The sequence below is a fragment of the Cibotium barometz genome, chromosome 37, assembly GCF_041138505.1.
Source record: "Cibotium barometz isolate CiBa-2024 chromosome 37, ASM4113850v1, whole genome shotgun sequence".
Classification (NCBI taxonomy): Eukaryota; Viridiplantae; Streptophyta; class Polypodiopsida; order Cyatheales; family Cibotiaceae; genus Cibotium; species Cibotium barometz.
The window spans coordinates 14,284,093-14,304,930 of NC_141082.1; the positions used below are offsets into that span (position 1 = coordinate 14,284,093).

The 20,838-nt window shown below is 40.7% G+C and overlaps 1 long non-coding RNA gene across 7 annotated transcripts in view; it reads left to right on the forward strand.

Annotated features, from left to right (window-relative positions):
- LOC147616977 (uncharacterized) overlaps positions 1-20,838 on the forward strand; it is a 91,595-nt gene that overhangs the window by 18,314 nt on the left and 52,443 nt on the right. For 3 of the 7 annotated variants that reach the window (XR_015262314.1, XR_015262311.1, XR_015262312.1), the window contains exon 2: positions 6,989-7,108. The exons of 2 other annotated variants lie outside the window; for them this stretch is intronic. This is a non-coding gene — a long non-coding RNA (uncharacterized LOC147616977). Of the gene's footprint in view, positions 1-6,988; positions 7,109-7,413; positions 7,521-20,838 lie in introns of all 7 variants that reach the window. 2 more of the 7 variants (XR_015262308.1, XR_015262309.1) reach the window with 1 other exon arrangement.

Below are 20,838 nucleotides of genomic sequence, written 5' to 3' on the forward strand. Positions count from 1 at the left end.
CGACGCATTTTCCTGAAACATTCCGGACATTGTGTTTGCTTGAGATCCCTCTTCTGTTTCTTCTAGAATTGGAGTAGGTACGACGAATTCCCTTTCCCTTGTTGGCTTGTTTCATGGATACATTGTATCCCTGACCCGGTTAGCTATTAACCTGGCTTCATGAAGCTGTTGACATTCTTCTACTAAGGCCCTAGCGTCTTCGAGATTTCTTATCTCCTCATTGGAATTGGGGTACTCACCGACTCTTTTAGGAGTTGATGGTCACTCCCTTTGCTCCTCTAGGTTTGGCTCTTTGTGGTTGATCCCTTGATCCTCTTCTTCTCTTGATAAGGTGGATCCGGGTGTCGATCGTATCTTCTTTGGATCCATGTTGGATTGTGACCCTTGTGCCACCCTTACCCACTTTTAGGCCAGTTTTGGAAATGGTCGCATTTACTCGGTTCTTCCCCTTGTCTCCCAAGGCTCATGTTAGGACATTGAGTGATGTGATATTTCCAGGCTGTACACGCATGGTTCTTTGGATGGTGGCCTGATTTCGAAAGTGAAAGCCAAACCACTTGCATGATATGGACAATCCTTGATCAAATGCTCAATACCACATTTAGTACAAGTAAGTACTAGCATGTCATTGGGCGAAGCAGTCACTTGTTGGGGTTGGTGTGTGTATTAACCACATTCTTGTTTGGGCACTCAGCAATTTGATGCAGCCCTCCGTAGCCAAAACATTGTAGCGGTCCTCTCCTCCTGTTTGAGTTCATGTCCTTACCCTTCCATTGTACCGTGGTTTGAAACACAGGTACTAAAGTGTTATTGTGTAGAACATAGCATTCTGGTGTGACCTCTACAGCTTCTTTATAGTACTCTCCACTAAGTTCTACTTCACGTACCATATCAATATCTTCAAATGGCTCTTCAATCAATACTTGATTGATTTTAGCCTGTGGTGGTTGTGGTGGTAGAACAAGTGGTGTTAGAGGTGAAGTGTCTTGTACCCGGAACATCCCCCTAGGTAAATAAGAAAAGTTGGGTTGTCTTGCAGGAGGCTGCAATGATTTGTCCAAGTGGTGCGCTGGTAAAGCCAAGGGAGCTCTAGGTGCCAGCAGTTGTGCAATAGTTCCTCTCCTGTAGTTTGCACCTTGAATTTAAGTGCTTAAGTCAAGACACATAGTCTCTTCAATTCCATTTCCTTTTGTTTGATATTGTGCAGCTGTGCCACAAGGCTCCATCTGTCACCACTTTTGGCAAAGCTGGGCACAAACACATTCTTGAGTTATGTGAAGTTAACCTTATCCTCAGGTTTGAGGGTTCGGAACCACTGATGCGCTTTCCCTTCCAGGGTCAGTGAGAAAGCATGAATCATTGTCACATCACTGATAGGCCCGAAGGTTTCGCATGTGGATTCAAAAATCTCTACATGTTCGATAGGATCTCCGTCCCTAGAGAATTTTGGACGAGTTTGGAAATGATGTGTGGCTTCATCTAGGAGGGTCAGGATTCTAGAGCAGTGCCTAGTTTCCTGACCATTCCTCAACCCATTTCTGCAGCCATATGCAATAAATCCGTCCTTGTGGTTGTATTAAGGTGTCAATGGTTGGATCTACCCTTGGTCTGTGAGGAATTGCTCCCCCCTACCTAGACCTCATCCTCTTCCTGTGTGTTGGCTCTTCTAGGTATCTCCGATCCATGGGATGGTCCTGCCACCACTGCACCTTGGAGTGGCTCATCATTAGAAGCCTCTATACGCCTTTGCAGAATTAAAAGTTCCATGTTTTGTAGGAACGTAGGATGATTGCTTAATGTCTTTTTTGGTGTGTACAGACAATCCTCCACTTCACCCGTTGCTCTTGCTAGATTATGCTCTTCTTCTAGGGTTACAAACCCTTCCTTATCTCTAGGCTCTTCATTTATGGGTTCTAAATTTGGATATTCTCCCTCACTTCTTCCCATGACTATCTCCAGCTCCTTACCCTATGATTGGAGTAGGTTTGAGCCTCCCATCTCCTTTTGTTCAGCTCTTGCCCTTCGAGTATCGAGCTCTTGGTTCCTTATTAAGCTCAACTCTCATAGCTGTCATTCCACCTCGATCCTTTTTAGATCATCTAACTCTACTTCCTCTGAGGTGGGAAAGAATACTTGACCCGTCCAAGCCGCACTTTCCATGTCCCGTTTCATTCGGGGGGTGCCGGTGTTTCACAACCTTGAATTTCACGTTTGGATGGGCACTTCTTGCCTTGGACTAAGTCTAGTGCTGGTTGATGGACCCATGCCCAGAGATTGTGCTTCTTCTTCATGACTGGTTTTTGGAGACCAAAAAATCCCTCGGCGATATCAATGATACCACTGGATCTAGTTGGGGAGGGTGGTTTCTCCTCTTCCCCAAACCTAGAGTACCTTAGCCCTTCTTCCATGGACTCTTTCACTACTAGTTTCAATAGTGGCTAGGTTCCGTAAGACACTTAAGTGAGTGCTTTATTACTGAGTGACCTGAACCCACACTTTTTTGATAGGAAGTTCCTGGGTGATTTGATGCACTATCGTTAGATGTAAGATCGTCTCTGATGAGCTTTCCAGATCTTAAGTGCATGTATGTATGATTTGATAAGCTACTTTGATGTCCCAAATTAAGTTTTGATTAGATTTTGCTGATCTGTTTCTGAGGCCGTGAGATTGTAGAGCATAGTTCACGGCATGAAGTGTCAGAAAATAGTTCACATCATGAACGATTTTTTGCACTTTCGCGTGTTTAAAAAATTTTGTTCTTGGAATCAGAACTCCTCGTTACCTTGTTATGGGTGTCAATCTTTTCAAGACTTCCTTAGCCTTAACCCGACTATACCAAGCTCACGAGTTGGATTTGATTAAGTCATGAGATTGCAGGAAAAAGTTAACATCATGAAAAGATGAGGTTTCATGTTGTGAAAAATAATGGGTTCACATCGGAACAAAAAATGATTCATGCCGTGAAAGTTTCTAAAATGGTTCATGTCATGAACAAAAATAGTTCATGTCGTGATGAAGAGTTCTGAAATAGTTCACATCGTGAACGATTTTCTGTACTTTCACGATTCTTAATTTTGTTAGACCTCGTGGTGTCAGGATAAGGTTACCTATTTTTGGCAAGGTAATCCCATGAATTGTGATGTTAACCACACGACGCTGATGTCGGGAGCGTTTCATGGTGTGAAGTTGCAGAAAACGGTTCACGACATGAACATTTTTTTGCAATTTCACGTGGGAACTTCCCGCGTCAACTAATGTGATTCTGGGTGCAAAATATTTATCCAACAGTTCCCAAATTGATTGTGCCACATCTAAGGAGTGGAATACAAGTTAAAGGCACAGTCAATGGCTCCTTATTTTTTAGATTTTTATGAAATTTTAAAAAAGAAGAAAAACAGAACACCAATCTGCTCATTCATGTTGATGCTTTCGGTGATGCAAATATCAAAATTAACTAGAAAAAACAGTGAAGCTATGTTCTAAGACCACTCCACCACACATATACACAACAAACACAATCAATTTCACACGATTTTTTACTTCCACACAAATCTTATCCATTCATTTCCTACACAATGCACTACTAGAATGCAATGGCAAAATCTTATGTAATGGACACCTCCAAGAGGGAACTCAATGCATTCACCTTGTTAAAGTATGCAAGTGAATGGGTGTGTGCAGGAACAAGTCCTTAGCAAGAGACTCTAAAAGGGAGTTTGTAATTAAGTGGGTAGCAGTAAAAAGGTGAGGGGAATCTACTACTGATGAGAGAATCAAGGGTAGCATTAGTGAATATATAGGGGTGTGGAAAGATTCTAGGAAAAGGTGCCCTAGATATAGGGGAGGTGGCACAAATCAAGGACAAATCAGTGGGATTAGATGCTTGGCATCTTGTGGATATAAAACCTATAAATTGCACTGATCCTGGGCTACCAAGTAAGAGGGAAACTTGGTATAGGGTCCAAGTGTGCTAGAGTTATTCACACTTGAGGGGAGGTGTTGAAATATGCAAGTGAATGGGTGTGTGCGGGAATAAACCCTTAGTAAGAGATTGTAAAATGGAGTTTGTAATTAAGCGGGTAACAGTGAAAAGGTAAGAGGAATCTATTTATGAGGGAATCAAGGGTAGCATGAGTGAATATAGGGGTGTGGAAAGATTCTAGGAAAAGGTGCCCCCAGATATAGGGGAGGTGGCACAAATCAAGGAGAAATCAGTGGGATTAGATGCTTGGCATCTTGTGGATGTAAAACTTATAAATTGAGGCATTGGCCTAATGAGAAATTGCTGGTTTTTGAGTATCCATGCTTGCATTATCCTATTAGATTAATTGTTCACTAATATCATCTTAATCATCTACTTACTACTTGCTAATTATGTTGATTCTTGTGTTTGATCCACCATAGCCCACTCTTGCTTGCATTTCTAACTCACCTAAGGATGAGCAATAGACACAACTGGCGTAGGGCACTTACCAATGTTTCAAACTTGAGTCCTCCAAACCTCCAAGCTCCAAGCTCACTGACTCCAAACCTCCAAGATCCACCTCTACGCTGTCACCGTAGAGTCGCTCACACCGTCGCATAAGGCAATCATTCTCTCTCACTCTTCCACACAAACATGAATCATATCATACAAGAATAGAAGAGGCACAAATGCTAGAATGCTCTCTCTCAATCTCTCTCAAGATACAAAGAAGAGCTCTCAACACCACAAAGGGGGATTGTGTCTTTTCATATGAGAAAATTCCTTATATACATTTGGCCCTTATTCACACTTGGATGCCCAAAACTTACTTAACTAGGCCTTGGGTGGCCAATATCTCATAATGTACAACTTTTATAGTGCCTTTTCATGACACTTATTAATGTCCTCAATTGGAGGAGCATACTTGTTAATCCAAAATGGGATTAACACACTCATAAGATAACATTGGATCCCCAAAAAAATTAGCAAGTGCTAGCAATGTGTAAGAACAAATTGGATTCTCATTAATCTTAATATGCAGCTCATGGTTTTTGAATCTTGTGCTTACTCGATTTGCTAATCAACTCTCAATCCAAAATGGGATTAACACACTCATAAGATAACATTGGATCCCCAAAATGGGATTAACACACTCATAAGATAACATTGGATCCCCAAAAAAATTAGCAAGTGCTAGCAATGTGTAAGAACAAATTGGATTCAAAAATGGGATTAACACACTCATAAGATAACATTGGATCCAAAAATGGGATTAACACACTCATAAGATAACATTGGATCCCCAAAAAAATTAGCAAGTGCTAGCAATGTGTAAGAACAAATTGGATTCTCATTAATCTTAATATGCAGCTCATGGTTTTTGAATCTTGTGCTTACTCGATTTGCTAATCAACTCTCAATCCTCAATACTTGTTAATCCAAAATGGGATTAACACACTCATAAGATAACATTGGATCCCCAAAAAAATTAGCAAGTGCTAGCAATGTGTAAGAACAAATTGGATTCTCATTAATCTTAATATGCAGCTCATGGTTTTTGAATCTTGTGCTTACTTGATTTGCAAATCAACTCTCAATCCTTGCATACAATTTTAGCTAATACTTAGAGGAAGGGGTTCTATAGAATTTATGAACTCAAAGGAACTTTTTTGCATATAACATAAACCCTTTAAAACAAGTTACCCTTTAAAACAAGTTACATACATCTCTAAACTATTCTTTAAAAGCTATGTAGGTAGCATCTACAATATAACATAAATCCTTTAAAATTATAATCTACATACATCTTCAAAGTAACCTTTGAAAGCTATGTAGGTAGCTTCTATCAAAACACTCACTCTTTCTCACCATTCCTATGCTTGTAGGTTCATTTGCTTATCGTTTTGAACTCCAAACTTGTGCAAAACTTGCTCTCCTTTTGAAACTAAGCCACATTCATAATGATCAAGGTGCTTTCCCATCATTTTGCAATATAAACACAGATCTTTTGTCCTCTTTGCATATATTTTAACTTAGTGCAAGCCTAATATAAGTCACACTAGGATTGGTAAAATCATTCTCTTACTTTTTGGTATAAGATGAGCGTATACTGTATTGAGTTTCGTGTGTGTGTGTGTGTGTGTGAGAGAGAGAGAGAGAGAGAGAGAGAGAGAGAGGGAGGGAGAATTCAATTTCTAATAATATTGATGTATGAATATTAAGTATAAAAGTTTCACAATAAATTTTTTAATAACCAATTCATCATTTGTGGTTCAATTCTTCACATAGGTAATCCATTCTTTATATAGGAAACTTAATTACCTAGATAATAGCCCATATTTCTTGTTCATTCTCTATATAGGAAATTGAATTACCTAGATACTGGCCCACACTTCTTGTTCATTCTCTATATAGGAAATTGAATTACCTGGATACTGGCCCATATTTCCTATATAGAAAATTGAACTACCTAGATAGGAAATTGAACTACCTAGATAGGAAATTGAATTGCCTAGATATTGGCCCATATTCTCTATATAGGAAATTGAATTTCCTAGATATTGGTCCATATTTCCTATATAGGAAATTGAATTACCTAGATATTAGCCTATATTTCCTAGATATGGAGATGGCGAATAAGATTACCTAGTTTTATATATAGGAAATTTCCATCTACATCACTAGGAAATCTCTCAAAATTTCCTATATAAGGTGAAGTTCACTATATAGGGAACCACCAAAAGTTCCTTGAGGAGGAGCAGGTAGCATATAATATCAATCTCAAAATCTAGAGAGTAGTCCAGTATATCAATCTCCAAATCTGCTACAACCCCACGGACATTGCATATTTGTTGTAATCTTAAGAGTATGTCTAAAAAGTTTACTTTACATAGTTTGATGGATCAGCCTGAGCACTATAATGTCTTGTCATTTGAAGCTTATAATCAAGCTATATGTGATCTTGGCAGAAGGCAACTCATGACCCCAACACATCCATTAATCCCTATTAGCATTACATTGCAGATACTCAATTACTATCAAAAATTGGAGATACTCTACGACTTCATTAAGTTACGAAAGATACATTTACGAGTTCAAGGAGACAGGATTATTAATAGCTTGCCCAACCAAAAACACTTGAAGGTATGTTAATCAATCTTGTAAACGAGTTTTAGGTTCACTTACCACTTAATGATGGTGAAATGCACATAATCTTTCAACCAGATCTCTTCACTAAGGCATGTTTGAATGGATAATAGATATCATATCAAGCCCACAAAGCCTTAGAACGGTACTTCTTTAGGGGCATCGCCTTACATGCATATTTTGCTCCATATTAGCATATTTAAGTTAAAAAAGGAGCATATTTTGGTCCATAGTAGCATATTTAAGTTTAAAAGGAGAATAAAAAAACGGTGAAAAACGATAATTATTCTATGTTTTTGCAGATTTAAATGCATCGTTATTATTGATCTCTTGGCATCTCATGTATGTATGTTGGATCTCATCGTTGGTACCACGGAACATATTCCAACAACAACTGCAAGTATATCAGGTATCTGTGTGGCGACACAAACAACACCAGCCTTAGTAATCAGCCAACATTAATTTTAAGAAGTACATGCGTCCAGCAGTCTGTAGCAGCGCAGATTATTCCCAGCACATGCGACCAGATGGCTGTTCCTTGAAATATACCAAACGAAACACAGAACCACCACCACAAGCAGGAGGAGTAAAAGAGCACCGCAGACCTCCAAGATCGTTTTTCGCTGCAACCAGAATAATAATACATTGTATTATAACAAATGACATCAAACAAAACGCCCATCCCCCCCACACACAAGGAGGAGGGGGAAATCGTATGCATAATACTCTTTCTTTCAAGTATAATGTCAAACACACATACACTCTATGTTGCATTTATCTAGCTCAACTAGTGTGGATATGAATGATACACCTGGATAATAGCTTTGCACTTATGTACTTGAAAATATCACCAATGTTGGTGATATTTTCAAGTACTTTTTCAACCACCGTGTGGTTCCGCATATCTCTATCTCTCTCGCGTGTTTCAACTTTTTCCTTATTAAGGCCCAAGATCACAACTTTCAACTTTCTCTTATTAAGCTAATTTAGGACCGCAACCACTAGTGCGGTGGTAGTACTAGGAAGTGGTTGGTCTCTCTTTTTAGAGGGATCTTAACTAGCATGGTGGTAGTATAGGATAAGTGGTCACTAGCGCGGTGGTTTAACTAGCACGGTGGTAGTATTGGATAAGTTATCACCAGTACGGTGGTTGGTATCGGCAGACAAATCACACGATATTTAATTTAGGATGGTGGGTGGTCACCAATGCAGTAATATTTAATTTATCACTGTATTGGATAAGTTATCACCAGTGCGGTGGTTGGTATCGGCAGACAAATCACGCGATATTTAATTAAGCTAATTTAGGACCATAACCAGTGTAGTGGTAGTACTAGGAAGTGGTTGGTCTCTCTTTTTAGGGATCTTAACCAGCACGGTGGTAGTACATGATAAGTGGTCACCAGTGCGGTGGTTTAAACAGCACGGTGGTAGTATTGGATAAGTTATCACCAGCGCGATGGTTGGTATCGGCAGACAAATCACACGATATGAGAGTGGTACCAGCGTGGTGGTTGGTTGTGTATGATAACCATAGCACGGTGGTAGTATTGGATAAGTAATCACTAGCGCGGTTGTTGGTATCGCACTAATCACACGATGTTTCATTTGTAAGAGATGAATGCCATAAAAACATTTTCTATTTTTTAGGATAAGTAGAATTCTTTTTCCTTAGTCTCCAATACAACCCATGATGTGCTTATGCGTTTCCAAATCCATTTTGAACACAGTCTTGCCCTTCTTTCATCCAGGCACTTCTTGCAAATCCAACTTAAAAGCTCTTACATGATGACAGTATACAAATGTAGGCTTACTCTTATGTAACAGAGTGTAATTATGGCCTCTCTTGGATGTTTTTTGGTACTAAATACCTCAAACTACTACATTCCACTTGACAAATGTTTGGCCCCAATCATCCTTAAATACTTCCTCAATCTTGTGCTTGGATTTGGTACACTGCAACACAAAGTATGGGTCGTCTTCCTCGTTTTCCCCAGATGCAGCGGATGATTGCAAAGTTATCCCCCTCTTCCAGAGCATCAGTGAGGTCATCGAAGTCCTCTCCAATCAATGGTGCATCATCGTTTGTGACTCTGTCTTCACGCAGAGGAGAAACTTGAACTCGCACCTATGTCTTCACAGTTGTAATGTCCTCACAATTTTCATGATCCCCTGTGATGCACGCACTATAGAAACAAGAAAGTTTTCTTGTTTTGAGCAAGAGGTGGTTGTTTGAGAAGCCCCATATGTTATGCAAACTGCGAATTCCTTTAATGGCCTCACAATCCAATCTATTTTTCCTTTGCACTTCGTTCACTTCCACTTCATGGAAGACTCTACGCACTACACTATTTCTCTATATTTGTTTGTTGTATGTTGATTGCACCCCTGTGGAGAGGTTGAGTGCAAGACATGTTACATCATCATGGGCATTCTCTAGCTTTTCTTGGGGACATGCTAATTGGTGATTATACAGAGCTCTCTTAATAACAGCACCACATCCATCATGTTCCCCCTTGCCATGGCTAGACCCAAAGAAATTCCACATCATGTTTACACCGGTCAAGGATTTAAACCTTGAAACAAAGTAGAATGCACGGGTTGATTTGAATTGAGAGAAAGCCCCGTCTAACAACACCCAATGTTCTTTTATATTTGCTTGTAAATGGGGATCATCATTTTTTAGCCATTCCCAATGCAAAAGAAACGCATGTTGCACAAATAAGGTGTCGTGTTCCTTGTCATCTGAAATATAGAAATGGTATATGCATTGCAGACCTAGACTCCTGTGAGTCGAGCAGATCGGCATTAGTCATAGAAGAATCAAGCACATGACTGTAGGTTATATGCACTAGAATTATTATTTGCTTGTTGTGCCAGTGAGCACTTTGGATCTCATCTTGTTCGTGAAATGAGTAATTTTCTGCAAAATCTATGACAGAGACAATAGTGTCATGTGGAAAATTGGCAAGGCACGTCTTGAATTACTTATATTTCTAACTGGCTGTGAAATTGTGAAGCACATATTTTGGGATGGATGCAATCACGTGGTCTATAAGCTCCCTCGGTTGAGTGTTCTTATATGATAGTAGCCATCTCTTCTTCTTAGATCCTTCAACATTGCCCATTTCAAATCTCCTGCATTTTAGAGTAAGGCTTTCTTGGACCCTCATTTCATTTGGACAGACAACATACTGCTTCTTCACTCCACAGCATGCGCATGTATCTCCAATGCATTCAATGGAGTGCCACTAGGAGTTTGCAGGCTTTGGACAGAGCATTGGCTCCCACACAGACCTAAGGCTACCAAACTTGCTCTCACTTGATGAGGATCTAGGTGGCCTGCAAATTGAGCATTCATCTAGAGACATGAGCATCTATCTCCATGGAGCAATTTTCCAACATGACCATATGTCAAGTCATTCAAACCTTGCCGGGCCAGGTTAAAGTCTATGTGTGTTTTGTAACACAACACACATTCCTGTCTTTGAGTTTCTTCACATACCATGGCTTACAATGCTCAAAGCTCCTTTTCCCAATCAAAACATCACATATATGTCACAAGAGGTGGAATACTTGGGTCACATTGTGAGTAATGATGGCATTAAGATGGATCCCAAGAAGGTACAATGTGTTAAAGAGTGGCCTACACCCACCAACACTACTCAACTAAGAGGATTTTTGGGACTATCATCCTTTTATAGGAGGTTCATACGCCACTATGCTCACATGGAAGCCTTGCTTATTAGGCTTAAGAAGGAAGCATTTTTTTGGAATGTCGTGGCCGCTAAGAGCTTCAAAGAGTTAAAGGAAGCACTAATTTCATCTCCAATATTGGTTTGCCCTGATTTTTCTAAGCCTTTCACTATATGGGCTGATGCAAGTGGAAGAGGAATTAGTGCCGTGTTATATTAAGAGCATGGAGTGATTTCTTATGAGATTAGAAAGCTCACCGAGAAGGAGAGGGAGTTTCATGCTTCATGTTTATGATCAATAAATGTTGGGCCATTTTGCATGCCGTGAAGAAGTGGCATCACTATTTGTATGTACAAAACCTTTCTCCAAAGCAAAAGAGATGGCTTCCTACCTTGCAAAACTATGATTTCGAGATCTCTTATATAGGGCAGGAAAGAATAATATGGTGGCAGATACACTTTCTAGGATGTGGGCTTTCACTATACATGCCATTTCAAAAGTGCATCATGATTGGATTCATGAGATACAAGAGGAGTATTTGGTGGATGACATGGCTGGTCCAATGTTTCAAAAATTATATAGTGAGGATTATGTGATGAATATCCAAATTTTTTTTTTTCAATGGGTTGCTTTGGTACAAGGGAAAGTTCTATTTGGTATCTCATTCTTCCTTCAAGCTGAAAATCCTACAAGAGATGCACTCTTTACCCATGCAGGTCATTTGGGATTGTTCAAGACCTATGATAAGATACGCAAGAGTTTCTTTTGGAAAGATCTTTGGAAGGATGTGCATGACTATGTGTAAAAGTGTTTACCTTGCCAACAAAACAAGGATCCCAACCAATTGCCAAGAGGATTGTTGCAACCATTGCCTATTCTGAAAGGAAAGTGGACACACATAGCCATGGATTTCATTACCGCGCTTCCCACTACTAACAAAGGGTGGAATAGCATCTATGTGTGGTAGTGGATAGATTGACAAAAGCAGTTCATTTCATACCCACAAAGGTTCAATATACAGCTTCTATGGTGGCTCAACAATTTATGGAGCATGTGTTTAGGTTGCATGGAATTCCTAAGCAAGTGGTAAGTGATAGGGATCTCAAGTTCATGAGCCATTTTTGGAAGAGTGTCCATGGGGACTACACTCACCCCAAGTATAACCTATCATCCACCACCACAAACTGATGGCCAAACCGAGAGGTTAAACAAGTGGCTCAAAATCTATTTGAGACACCGTTGTTATGACACCCAAGCTTCATAGGATATATGGCTACACATAGCTGAATTTTGTCACAACACCTATCACAAGTGGTAAGTGATAGGGATCTCAAGTTCATGAGCCATTTTTGGAAGAGTATCTTTGATTCCATGGGGACTACACTCACCCCAAGTATAACCTATCATCCACCACAAACGGATGGCCAAACCGAGAGGTTGAACAAGTGGCTCAAAATCTATTTGAGACACAATTGTTATGACACCCAAGCTTCATAGGATATATGGCTACACATAGCTGAATTTTGTCACAACACCTATCACATGACTATTGGCATGTCTCTATTTAAAGCCATGTATGGGTATAAGGTGCATATACCTTCTATTGCGTAAGCCTCAATTAGTTATTACCAGTGATCAATAGATGATCTTACCAAAACTCCGTAGAGGAATACAAACTGCGTCGAGCAGTCTATAGCAGCGCACATTATTCCCAGCATCATGGTGACCAGATGTTCCTTGAAATATACCAAACGAAACACAGAACCACCACCACAAGCAGGAGGAGTAAAAGAGCACCGCAGACCTCCAAGATCATTTTTTGCTGCAACTAGAATAATAATACATTGCATTATAACAAATGACATCAAACAAAAAGCCCATCCCCCCCACACACAAGGAGGAGGGGGAAATCGTATGCATAATACTCTTTCTTTCAAGTATAATGTCAAGCACACATACACTCTATGTTGCATTTATCTAGCTCAACTAGTGTGGATATGAATGATACACCTGGATAATAGCTTTGCACTAGTACTTGAAAATATCACCAATGTTGGTGATATTTTCAAGTACTTTTTCAACCACCGTGTGGTTCCGCATATCTCTATCTCTCTCGCGTGTTTCAACTTTTTCCTTATTAAGGCCCAAGATCACAACTTTCAACTTTCCCTTATTAAGCTAATTTAGGACCGCAACTAGTGCGGTGGTAGTACTAGGAAGTGTTTGGTCTCTCTTTTTAGAGGGATCTTAACCAGCATGGTGGTAGTATAGGAGAAGTGGTCACCAGCGCGGTGGTTTAACTAGCACGGTGATAGTATTGGATAAGTTATCACCAGTGCGGTGGTTGGTATCGGCAGACAAATCTCACAATATTTAATTTAGGATGGTGGGTAGTCACCAATGCAGTGATATTTAATTTATCACTGCATTGGATAAGTTATCACCAGTGCGGTGGTTGGTATCGGCAGACAAATCACACGATATTTATTTAAGCTAATTTAGGACCATAACCAGCGCAGTGGTAGTACTAGGAAGTGGTTGGTCTCTCTTTTTAGGGATCTTAACCAATACGGTGGTAGTACAGGATAAGTGGTCACCAGTGCGGTGGTTTAACTAGCACGGTGGTAGTATTGGATAAGTTATCACCAGCACAGTGGTTGGTATCGGTAAACAAATCACACGATATGAGAGGGGTACCAGCGCGGTGGTTGGTTGTGCATGATAACCATAGCACGGTGGTAGTATTGGATAAGTAATCACCAGCGCAGTTGTTGGTATCGCACTAATCACACGATGTTTCATTTGTAAGAGATGAATGCCATAAAAACATTTTCTATTTTTTAGGATAAGTAGAATTCTTTTTCCTTAGTCTCCAATACAACCCATGATGTGCTTATGCATTTCCAAATCCATTTTGAACACAGTCTTGCCCTTCTTTCATCCAGGCACTTCTTGCAAATCCAACTTAATAGCTCTTACATGATGAGAGTACACAAATGTAGGCTTACTCTTATGTAACAGAGTGTAATTGTGGCCTCTCTTGGATGTTTTTTGGTACCAAATACCTCGAACTACTACATCCCAATTGACAAATGTTTGGCCCCAATCATCCTTAAATACTTCCTCAATCTTGTGCTTGGGTTTGGTACACTGCAACACAAAGTATGGGTCGTCTTCCTCGTTTTCCCTAGAGGCAGCGGGCGGATGATTGCAAAGTTATCCCCCTCTTCCAAAGCATCAGTGAGGTCATCGAAGTCCTCTCCAATCAATGGTGCATCATCGTTTGTGACTCTGTCTTCACGCAGAGGAGAAACTTGAACTCGCACCTATGTCTTCACAGTTGTAATGTCCTCACAATTTTCATGATCCCCTGTGATGCACGCACTATAGAAACAAGAAAGTTTTCTTGTTTTGAGCAGGAGGTGGTTGTTTGAGAAGCCCCATATGTTATGCAAACTGCGAGTTCCTTTAATGGCCTCACAATCCAATCTATTTTTCCTTTGCACTTCGTTCACTTCCACTTCATGGAAGACTCTACGCACTACACTATTTCTCTGTATTTGTTTGTTGTATGTTGATTGCACCCCTGTGGAGAGGTTGAGTGCAAGCCATGTTACATCATCATGGGCATTCTCTAGCTTTTCTTGGGGACATGCTAATTGTGTGATTATACAGAGCTCTTTTAATAACAGCACCACATCCATCAAGCTTGGTGGTATGTTGCATGATGTTCCTACCACCGGGCTGGTTGGGCTGGTTTAGGATAATCACTTTAGAATTTAAACAATTTGTAGAGAATCACAGACAACCACCTGATTAGGACAGCCACTGACCTGCGTTGTGTCAAGAAAGTGTATGATTTACTCCTCAAACTGCTTACGTCCCATTCGCTTTTGGTAAATGTCCTTCTTGTTTGGAGAAACTCTCGTGTTCTTGTGCCAGAACGATGTCACTCTAGCAATGAGTTCTGCAGTCAGGCTGTCTTTCCTTTTCTTGCATTCTATTGAAGCCCACAGACTTTTCGATTCTGGATCATCCTGCATTACTTTTACTCTGTGTGGAGCTGCTGCTAGAGAAACGTTGGACCTTCTCATTGACATCTTCGCTGTTGTGCATCCAAGTCGTTTCTTCTTTATTTAAGGGGATACCAGCATAGCTAATGTTGCCCTCTTTGTAGCTAGTTGATCTAAGTTGTGCACCCCTTTCACTTTCTGTAGGCCATCTCTCTGGTTAGAAAGCAATGTCTCTTGTGCGTGCATCTCCTGAGAGGAGGTGTTGGCAGGGTTGTCACTCTATGAATTTTAGGGTTCAAGGTAAAGCTTCTAATGACACGAGACTTGTACTTATCTGAATGGCCTAATGTTGCTGTCCTCGTGAATTCTCCCAATCGATTGGCCACAGCTCGTGTTCTTTTCTCTGATGGCAATGTTCGAATGCGTCCATCTACAACCGCTTCCTGTTGGCTGCTCTGCAAGGAGTCTTATGTCTTCTTGTTGTTTCTCCCTCTGCATACGTTGCAAAAGTGTCTTGCGTTGGCACTTTGAGCTCGTTTCCTCGTTCGTGCCATTTCTTTCATCGTCCTGCAATCTGCTCCTTGTGCCTTGACCAAGCTTTTGAGCATTCCTATCTCGTCGCCTTTGTCTGGTTCTCTTGTAAGCCATGAAGAGCTACATTTTGCCATTGCCATGGAGACGATCAAACAGAGATCATCTAGCTTAAGAGGCAAGCAAAGCAAAGAAGATAGAGACCACCGAGCTGGTGAGGCCAGCAAAGCAAAGTGATCAGATAGAGACCATCGAGCTCATCAGGTGAGCAAAGAAAAGAAGACAACTTACTAGGGTAAAGAAGACAATGCCACACCAAATCATGCAGCTTGTAGGGCGCAGGATGAGCTGCATCTTGGCATTTTTCCATGGAGACGATATCAGACAAAGACTAGCTAGCTGGTGAGGCAAGTAAAGAAAAGAATATATCTTACAGAGGAAAGAAAAGAAGACAAAGAAAACAAACACAATACCTTGGAACGTAGGATGTGGCAGGTTCTGACACAGTGTGGTAGGTTATGTACTTTATTCAAAACATTCGCTAGAGCGGGAGACCTGAAAATTCAAAAGTTCATGGGGTATTGAACCTACCATGGTTTCCCCCCTCTGGCGATACACGATGTCAGCAAAATCTTACCCCCAAGCAAGTGGAATGTGGCCTAAAATGCTTCAAAACACCAATGGGACAAAGGGCACGCTATCGGATTTGATGGTGTGCAATGTGAAATGTAATGACCCTTGACATGCGTATGAGTCATATAGCAAGGAACTGCAGGGAAAAAGAAGCAATGAAAAATTGTAAATAGTGTTGGATTTATTATTAAAGATCTTTGCACATGCAAAAATTGAACATTTTCAATTTCTTCCATTTTAGGGGGGTGAATCAAGATATCGATATCACCAACTATCAGTGTTTTAACACCACCATGCACTAGTCCCACTAGTGTGGATTCCATTTTTCAATCCGTTTAAGTTTTCAACAAACCAAAAAAAAGTTATGGAGCGTGCCCTCAAATGGGTATGTAAAATTTTAGCACAACATTGGAGGTCCCTTAAGCCATACCAAATGTTCTCAATTGGATGTGTCCTATGGTTGAGGAGAAGCTCACGTAGTGTACTTTAGAATGATTACTTGGTTGCATGTATGTGCAGAATAAATTTTTGATGTTTTTGAATAAAGTGTTATAACATATGCTATTTAGAACACATGCCTCACATGCCACATCGAGCTTGTAACAATTTAATGGATCAGGTTATAAATTTTACTTCTATGTTTTTTTGGTCTCATATTGAAGATTGGAATGTGTACTACTGCTTGGATACCAAGTTTGTCAAATTCCATTGAGCAATGCATAAGTTATGGGTCGGGCAAGTTACCTATATACAAAAAATGCCCTGAACCTCACCAAAAATGGCTACACCCAAGCATACATTGACCCAGCTGGCCCTATAACTATGCGAGTCTCTAGTAATCCAAAATGGCTGTCACATAGCCTGTCATCCCAGTGGCCGCATATCACCCATAATCTTACCAACCATGCCAGTGGTGTAGATAAGTAAGCTATCTCAATGTCCGTCGTAACACTAGCTGAGCTCGATATCTCAACATTTAATACATGCTTGTGAGTGTGTGTGAGTGATTTGAGGTGAGAGGAGGGAGTAGATCTCATAGTGTAACGTGATGGCATGACAACGCTTGCGAGAGAAGGTTAATGGTAAGCTACCCATGGCGGTGTTGAGCTTGGAGACCTTAAGGGTTATGAGCTTGGTCACCATTGGAAAGATTCCCCACAGCATGTCAAGGTGGTTCCCTTGAAGCTATCTCTTAGCCTTAACTTTTTTAGTACCATTTTGTTGGGGAGCCATGCCTTGGCATAAATGTTTTTCTCTAATATAGGGTTTACCCATTGCTCACACTCTTGAATAGTGGAGTGGTGATGAATCAGAGTGTGATTTGATGGTGTCATGGCTACCACACCTCCCAAGAGAGACCTCCACATAATTGTAATTGGGAGAAGCAATAGACAATAACAATCATTGGGTACTTACCAATCCTTCGAGCTCACATCCCTTCAGGCTCCCCAAACTCGTTTTAGAAGCTCCACTCCTCGGATCTCCACCTCCACGCTATCATCGCGTAGTCGCTTGCACCACAATGCAAGGCAATCTACCTCTCACTCCCCCCCCATACACATGCAGAGAAGAGGAATATGCACTAGAGCACACTCCCACTCTCTCTCTCTCTCTCTCACAACTTACAAATCAAGAGCTCTCATAGCACAAAGGGGATTGTGTTCTTTCATTATGAGAAACTGCCTTTTATACATCTGGCCCTTATTCACACTTGGGCACCCAAAACTTACTAACTAAGGCCTTGGGTGGCCAATATCTCAAAATGTACAACTTTTATAGTGCCTTTACATAACACTCAGTAATGTCCTCAATTGGAGAAGCATCTTTGTTAATCCGAAATGGGATTAACATCCCCCCTACTTGATGTAGGTTCTGTCTAACATCCCCCCTACTTGATGTAGGTTCTGTCTAACCTTTACCTAGGTCGAAACACCTGGTCGTCACCAAACTCATGCCTTTAGAAATTTCGACGGGATTGAAGCTTTTAATTGGAATGATGAGTGGGATGTCCAGAACCTAGTGTGTACAATGTCTTCAAATGTGATATACATGTAACCTAGAAGACACCTTAGGCGATGATAATAAAGCATCATGCCACTTTTAGTTGGGCCTCTATTCATGTCAAAACAAATTTGCTCTGTCTCATATCCATCATGCCTTTCCTTTGGTTGATCAATGAGAATACCACAATTAACTTCGGTAACTAACAATATCTAGATCTGGAATTCGGCACAATGCTCGTATCCATGTGAGCAATTTCTATTGGCTTGTGAATCCCAGAATGTGGATGGCAAGAAGTGAGGAAAGTTGTAACAGACATGAGAGAGTCTCGTTGCTTTGCTTCATGGAATTGGAGTGGAGTGAGTCTCTTTTGATTGGCATGAATAAAGGATCCACTCATTGTGCTGGTGGCGGGGAGCATTGCTACTAAAAATTGTATTCTGGGACCGTTAGATATTCCTTGCGTGTGCCAATTTGGCTGTATGCTAAAATCAACTAGGCGGGGGTTGGTATCACCTATTTGAATTGTTGTATAGCCTCCCCTTGTATGTAATGGGTCCACATTGTATTGAAAGTTATCTTTTGCTTGCCTTCGGGCACTAAAGACACCCTTTTGTAGCTTAAAATCCATCTAAGAAGCTGTAAGCTTCTTCACCAACTACTCTTTCCAAAACATGTTCCATATAAGGCAATGGGTAATGGCCTTTCTAGTAGCCGCATTGGCGTTTTTGAGATCAACACAGACCCTAAGTTTCCCATTCTTCTTTGGCACTTACGATTGGTGATAAACCAATCCGTATGTTCTATCTTATAGATGAAGTCTATAGAGCAATGAGTTTATCAATTTTCTCCTTTATAATTGCTGCATATTTAAGAATCATCTAGTATGGTTTTTGTTTGGTTGGTCTTGATCCGTTGTCCATGATTGGGATCATGTGTTGCACCACTTCAGGTGGTACACCCTTCATCTCTTTGTATTTCCAAGAGAAATAATCCTTAAACTCCTTAAGGAGAGCAACAAGATCCTTTTCTTCAACCAAAGGCAAGTCCTTAGCGATATAAACAGGTTTGGTTTCCTCTTCTGGTTCTCGAATATCAACTTCCTTGACTTCGGCTGTGGGCCATCGTTCGATGTGGATTTCTTAACCCTTTTTGCCATCAATCGGACCACTTTTCGTTCGTCAATTGTGTATGTTTTGAAATGGTCCGCCGGCATTTGAAGTGGGTCTCGTTGATCCTCATCCTTACTTTTTGTTTTAGCCATCACCTTCTGAGCCTCGTGATCGGCTTTTGCCAAAGCTTTGTTTCATTTTCAACGCCCAACTTTTGTAAGCTTAGGCGTTTCTGGTTCTCGAAGGGTGACTTTCTCCCTATGTTTCCCTTCAAGGGATATCCTTAGTAGCTTTGAGATATTTCAGCTATAATTGGGCATCCATGGGGTTTCTCCGTAGTAGGGCATTTCATTGAGCGATATACCATTTCTGCTTTTGCCATCTTCTATAGCGTTGGTGGGCATTGGTACGGCCTTGTGATCTTCTCCCCTCTATGCTTGAAGTTTCCTCATTTTATTCCTCTTCAATGGGTTTCCAATTGACCATATAGACGGAGGTAGTGGGGATAGTCCTAGATTCAACATATTGGTTCCTCGGGGTCGCATCACATCTATGGTGGGCTAGCACATGTATCTAGTTTTCACTGAAATCTAGAGGAGGAAGTGATGCATACATTTCCACTTCCTCTTCCTCTTTTGGAAATTTCACTATGGGCTGACATACTTGTATGGATGTGGTTCGCTCGATTGTGTGACCGAATCATTACCAAACAATTACCCTTCCATGGGGTGTGCTTTCCATGTTCACAGATCTATCTTTAGGATTTGTGAGTCCCTTTGATCATACACATGGTCTAATGCCCAATCACCAATTTGGATTCCCTTATAAAGGGTCTCCCCAAAATTATGTCATATGAGTCTGGTTGGCATGGAAAATCCATTACCACAAATGTATGACGGTAGCAGAACGTAAAGAGTTTAAGTCATACGTTCTCTAAAAGCCCCATGGGTCTTGAAGATGTTCTGTTTGCCATTTTAATGATAAGATTTTCTCTTTTCAGATCAAGTTTCCCCCAATTTTCCCAACATCATTTTGTGATGATGATGACTTCCGCCCCACCATCCAAGATAGCCAATGCTTAATATCCATTAGATGAATTGGGATAGTAGCATTAGATTGTCACTTTCATAATAATGTCCCAATTGATTAATCGATATTTTGACGAATCTAGGCGTTCTTTCCCTTGCGTGTTTTAAGTTTCTTTTTGCTAGAGGTGACTGAATCTTCTCTGCGCAACGGCTACTAGCTTTAGTCCACCCTCTACCCATTCTTTTATGTCTTCCCACAATGTTGGTGAACTACATAGCAATTGTCCCAAAGGCATTTGTACGGAAGTGGACAATACAGTTGTTTTGCGAGACTACCTATGTCTCTAGGCTCTTTGGCAAGTGAAGGCTCCTTCCATGCATGTGTCTCATATCCATTCCTAGGGAATGAATGAATGGACACATCCTACTCAACTTCCTTTAACATTCTAGACATAAGGTTTCCTTGATATCCCTCTTCCGACTCTTCTAGAATTGGAGTAGATACATCCAATTCTCTTCCCCTTGATGGTTCGTTCCTTGGATACATTGTGTCCCTAGCCCCCGGTCAGCTCATAATTTGGCTTTGTGGAGTCACTGACTCTCTTCTAATAGGGCCCTAGCTTCTTCAAGCTTTCTTATCTCCTCTTAAGCATTTGGGTATTCACCAATTTCCTTATGGGTTGCTAGTTTTTCTTCTTGCACCTCCTGGTCAA